Source organism: Nicotiana tomentosiformis, chromosome 6 (assembly GCF_000390325.3).
Source record: "Nicotiana tomentosiformis chromosome 6, ASM39032v3, whole genome shotgun sequence".
NCBI lineage: Eukaryota > Viridiplantae > Streptophyta > Magnoliopsida > Solanales > Solanaceae > Nicotiana > Nicotiana tomentosiformis.
Window position 1 is genome coordinate 37,116,332 of NC_090817.1, and position 6,355 is coordinate 37,122,686.

Consider the following 6,355-nt stretch of genomic DNA (forward strand, 5'->3'; position numbering starts at 1 on the left):
GACGTATGTACATATGGAGTTTTGGGTGGACCGAGAGTGTTTCGGTGCTTCTTGTTGGAAGTTGGCATTTTGATGTTTTTATAGTTTTTTAAGTTTGACTTGGGGTGGAATTTGGTGTTATCAAACCCCATTTGACATTCCGAGTGTGGAGGTAGGTTTGTTTTTTCATATTGGACATGTGTGTCAAATTTAGTGTCATTCCGAGTTGTCTAGATATGATTCGTCGTGTTCGTAGTTAGTTGGAAGAAATTTCAAGTTTAGAACTTGATTAGTTTTTTTGTGGTGCGAATCTTTGTTTCAATGTTAATTAGTGTATCCTGAGACCTCGAGTAGGTCCGAATTATGTTTATGGACTTGTTGGTATGATCAGACAATGTCCCGAGTGGCTCGGGTGAGTTTTGGACAACCCAAAGCAAGGTTGAAGTTGGCAGATTTTGATGTTATCTAGTGTGAATCACGATCGCGGAGGTGCTACGCGATCATGTAGTGTTATGTGGTGTTGGGGGCGAGTTGTTCTTCGTGCTCATAGATAAAGGGTCGCGATTTTAGAAGGGAGGTTGCCTGAGCTTCGCATTCACGTGGAGAGGGTCGCGAACAAGATGGGTAGCAGGGGCTGGCCTGGGCTAGGAGCTTGTTTTTCGTGATCACGTAAAGCTTTACACAATCATGTTGTATTAAGTTCTGGGGGTTGGTATTTTGGCCTTCGCATTCGCATAGGATTGGGTTGTCGTGTGATTTATTTTTTCTTTGTCTTTTGTTAGTTTCGTTTACGCTGCTGTAGAGTAGTTGATGGATCTATAGATCGCTTGAGCACACTCTCAATAGCATAGAAGGAAATTCCAGTGGTGGCAGTTTTGGCTTTCGCGATCGCGGTGGTACTTCCACGATCGCGAAGAGGAAGGAACTGGGTAGAATATAAGTTTCATTTCAGGACTTAGGCTTTTTATCATATTGTTTCTTGGCTTTGGCGATTTGGGAGCTTTTTGGAGGGCCATTTCATCAAGTATCACTAGGAAAGTGATTGCTACTTATTCTGAGTAAAATACATGGATTAGGTATGTATTTTAACATGGAAATTAATAGAATTATGGAATTTTGTTAAAAACCTAGCATTTGGAGAAAATGAGACTTGACCGCAAAATCGGTTATGGAATTGGTTATTAATAATATATTGGGGTTCATGATGTCATGAGTAATATTTATCTTCGAAAATTTCTGGAATCTGGGCGCGTGGGCCTGGTGGTGACTTTTGTTGACTTTCCAACTGGGGTTGAGAATTGATTCTAACAGTTAAATTACGAGTTCTTGAGCATATATTGATTGATTTGCACGTCCCTTTGACTAGTTTCGAGTTGCTCTGCGTCGATTTGAGGTGTTAGTGAAGTGTTGGAACCAGGTGGACTTGAAAGCAAGGTAAGTATCTTGCCTAATCTTATAAGAGGAAATATTCTCCGTAGGCACTCTATTTGTTATGTGCTACATGTATGGGTTCTACGTAGGTATGAGGTGACAAGTGTCCGCGCATAAGCTAGATTCTTGGTTATGTCCGAGCAGAATTAGACCTACATCATGCCTTAACTTTTATACTTGAATTAATCTTGCCTGTGTGATTACTTGAATTCATAACTAAGCTTGATACTAGAATTTACGTATTTAACCGATCCTATTTACTTTATGTTTTGGCGGGATATTATATTATCAGTAACAATAATGCTTTCTCTGCATTCCCATCCTCATGTTGTGTTTATGTGATCGGTAGTTTCATTTTTTCTTGACTCACACGTATCTTCGCGAGTGGGGCTAGTGGCCCGATGAAAGTTTCTCTATTTCTATGGGATTAGACCATTCACCTCGGTAGTGTTGTGGATATCCTTATGGGGGCAGGTTCGCCTTGACAATATTATGAGATGCATCTATAGATCGGGCCGTACGACCTCGACGGTATTGTGTAACACTAATTACTATTATGTTGAGAATGTTATGCATATTTACCTGTTTTGCTGCTACTAGTTATGCTTCATACTTGTCTACTTTTATATACTTTGTTATTGGACCACTAGTAAGTCTCGACGTCGACCCCTCACCACAACTTCTTCGAGGTTAATCTAGATACTTATTGAGTACACATTGATTACGTACTCATACTATACTTCTTCACTAACTGGGTATGTACTGGGACAGGTACATCAGGTGGTCCCTCAGGCGCGTAATCACATCAGTTGGACACTTAGTGTGAGCTGATTTCCGTGCTCTGACCCGCAGCACCCGGAGTCTCCTTCCCCCTATGTTTATTTTATTCTGTCCATTTCCATTCCAGATAGTAGTTGTAGTAGTTTTGTATATTCTACTAGATGCCCATGCACTTGTGCACATAGTTTTGGGAATTTTTAGTAGATGTTCATGGTTGTGCCTGAAATTTATATCATTTCATTGTATTTTTTGTTCATATTTCGTGACTTAGTAAGAATAAAGTATTTTATCATGGTTTCCCCTCTATTATTGTAATTCCTGATTTTAAAAAGTGTTATGAGCGATTGTTGTGCTGATAGTTTACCGTTGGCTTGCCTAACGGTACCGTTGGGTGCCATTTTTGTCACACCCCAAACCGGAGGAGCACGACGGGCACTCAGGCCTACCTCACCGAGAAACAACATAACCTGCATCCATAACCATACTATCATGCGTAAATGGGCCGAAAAGGCTGCCATGAGATAATATGATAAAATATGAAAGAAAACTCGACAAATGACAACCCAAAATGATATACAAGCTTATATACATGAGGCATATGGGCCTAAAAGGATGCCATGACCATCATTTTACATAACATCTGTCTACAAGCCTCTAAGGAGTATATAAACATCATAAGGTCAAGAGAAGGCCCCCCATACCCAACTATGTACATATATGCAACCATCACACCTACCAACTCACTAGACAACTCCAGAAGAAAGGAGCGTGACAACCTTCAGTTGAGTTGAGCCACCTATTGTGAAGTATCATCTGAATCGTTATATGTAACTCGGGCATAAAACACAGAACCCCAGCAAGGGGTCGTAAGTACGAAAGATGAACTGAATATGTAAGGTAGGTAAAGCACGTAAATAGAAGATGAAATATGAAAGAAGTGTACAAAAGTCAACCTAAAACTCAGAACACGCCTCTGAGGGCATACACTGTCACAGTCATGGATATATATGCATGTCTGTAAAAAGCAAGCCACTCGATGAGGCCATATAATATAGTATCAAGCCACTTTTTGGGGCAAAGCATGTCATATCATAACATACCCGGACCTCGAAGAGGACTCGGTCATACTCGGACTATAAAAGGACTCGGTAATATCTCATAACATACTCGGCCTCAAAGAGGACTCGATTATACCCGACCACAAAGGGCTCGGTAATACCCAACTGATTATTGGTTGCACAATAGGTGCCAAACCCGTCCTACTATAGCGTGGTTCGGTAGAGTAAAATTTATACATACATATAAGTGTAATGCAAGATATGACTCTGAAGGGCCTTATGGATCTGATCGGAGTGACTCAAGGTTGTTATCCTCCGATTATCGTTATGTAACTGTGTCTGTATCAATTGTCCGAGAGTCAACAAGTATCGTAACCGTAGTTAGTAGAATTAATTAAATAAAAATCACCTTGAAATTTTTCCTGACTCGATAAATTAGAAATTGCTTGATTTAGTTGATAATTGATCACAAGTCCTCGTGGTAACGATACAATACTCACTCTTTATTACTTAGTTAACCATATACTTGCGTGTGCGATTTAGGGTAACAAGGTTTTTTGCGCCGTTGCTGGGGACTTAGATATTAATTGCTTTACTGTATTAAGCTTTACTACTCATCAAGTTAAGTTTTTAATCTTTTTTTTGGTTGGGTGTTTGATCACAGGTACTTTGCTTGAATGCAACGGGTTAGAAGCCAGGATAGACTACAGGATTTTGACCCAGAACCTAAGAGGGCATTTCGTAGAAGGTTGAGAGAAGCTCGGGAAGCAAATAGTCTACAAGCACTCATTCAACCTCTAGTTTAAATGGTAGATGAACACCCATTGGCGGTACAAGAGGTGGCTATGCCCGGAATTTCTAATGTCACCTCTAGTATAGTTAAGCCTAGGATCACTGGGCATTTCAAGCTTAAGTAGAGTATGATCTAGTTACTTCATGCAAATGGACAGTTTATGGGACTGCCACATGATGACCCCCAACAATATATTCTGAATTTTCTGGAGATTAGTGATACTTATTTCACTAACGGGGTAACATCTGATTATGTTAGGCTCACATTGTTCCCTTTTCTCTGTTGGGAGAGGCCAAGAGATGGTTGAAATCTGAGCCAGCTTACTCTATAGCATCATGGAATGATTTGTCTCGCAAATTCTTGGCTAGGTTCTTTCCTTCTGGTAAAATCGCAAGGATAAGAAATGAGATAGTTGCATTCAAACAGAGAGAAGGTGGATCACTTTATGCAGCCTGGGAGCGATTCAAGGGGCTACTAAGAGACTGTCCACACCATAACCAAACCACGAAGTACTGACTCACACTTTTATTGAAGGTATTCACCCTAAAAAAAATAGTGGTAGACGCAGCAACTGGTGGTCAAGTATTAGAAAAGAGCTTTGATGAGGTTTATGCACCGCTGAACAAGTTTTCCAAAATCAACCCAGATTAGCAAGGGGAAGCAAGTAGACACACAGTCCAGAAAGTTGCTGGGGTACTTGAATTGGATGTTGTATCATCATTATTTGCACAGGTAGCATCTTTAGCAAATCAAAACAGAAAGATGAATACGGTTCAGAACCAACAACAATTCCAACCAATGCAACAGGTTCAACCAGTACAACAAGTGCAGGTGTTATGCGAAGTCTGCGGCGAGGGCCATACCAGTGATGTCTGTCCAGTGAATCCAGAATCTGTTTACTTTATGGGGAATGCAAATAGAGGACAAATAAATCAGAATCAATTTGACAATACTTATAATCCTAATTGGAGGAACCACCCAAATTTCTCATATGGTAGAAATTAAGGAGCTCAAAATCAACTCAGACCATAAGGCCAACACCAGAATTTTCAACCACCACAGGTTGTTCAATCAGTAAATCCGATGGGTAATATTGAGGAGATGCTAAGGAAAATTATGGCTGATAATCAAAATCAAGCTACTCCTATTCGAAATCTAGGGCAAAAAATGGGGCAACTTGCTAGTTCTCAAAATAATATGCCAGTTGGGTCTCTTCCTAGTGATACTGAGCCTAATCCTAAAGCTCAAGTCAATGTGGTTACCTTGAGAAATGGAAGATTATTAGGAGAAGTTCCAAAGAAAAAGAAGTATACGACTAGTCGTGAAGGAGAATTAGTTCCCAAGCCAGTTGAAGAGAATGAGAAAGAGAGCGAAAGATCAAAGCCAGTAATTGTGACAAGGCCACCACCTCCATTTCCACAAAGACTGTAGAAGCAAAAGGATGATGCTAAGTACAAGAATTCTTAGATATTCTGAGCCAAGTGCATGTGAATTTGCCTTTGGTGAAAATTTTGCAGGAAGTGCCTAAGTATGCAAAGTATCTAAAAGATATTGTGGCAAACAAGCGAAGACATACTGAGTTTGAAACAATTGCACTTATTGAAGAGTGTAGTGCTAGAGTTCAGAGTAAACTTTCTCCTAAGATGAAGGATCCTGGTAGTTTCACAATTCCCCTGTCTTTTGGGAAACAAAAAAGTGGTAGAGCCCTATGTGATTTAGGGGCTAGTATAAATATGATGCCATCATCTTTGTTCAAGCAACTAGGATTGGGGGCCCTTAGACCTACTACAATCACCTTACAGTTGGCAGATAGGTCACTAGTGAATGCCGGAAGGAATTATTGAGGATGTGCTAGTGAGAGTGGGAAAGTTTATTCTTCTTGCTAATTTTATTGTTCTTGATTATGAGGCAGATGAGGAAGTGCCCATTATTTTGGGGCGACCATTATTAGCTACTGGTGGAGCGATTATTGATGTGAGGGAAGGGAAGTTGAAGATGAGAGTTGATGATGGAGAGCATGTTTGGGCTTAAGTGTAGGGTCATCCCGACCCTAAATATTGAGGATCATGTTGCTAGCTAGGCCCTAGAGGGTCTCAGGGAGTATTTCTCATCCTTGTTTTAATATTTTTCTCTATGATCATGCATCGAGGACTAATGCATAACACAAGTGGGGTGGGAAAATTACTTTCTGAGTATAATGGTATAAAAACAAAATTCTCATTATATGTTTTTTAACCAGTAGCTAGAAGTAGTCTAGTTTAGAGTAGTTTCTTCAATCAAAATACAAAAACAAATTTAGAAAAAGATCAGACTT

The 6,355-nt window shown here is 40.0% G+C and overlaps 1 non-coding gene across 1 annotated transcript; it reads right to left on the reverse strand.

Moving 5' to 3' along the window:
- Window positions 1-4,434: 4,434 nt before the first annotated feature.
- LOC117278774 (small nucleolar RNA R71) lies at window positions 4,435-4,541 on the reverse strand. The gene has a single exon (XR_004509126.1). It is a non-coding gene; the product is annotated as a small nucleolar RNA R71 (small nucleolar RNA).
- Between the last annotated feature and the right edge of the window lie 1,814 nt (window positions 4,542-6,355).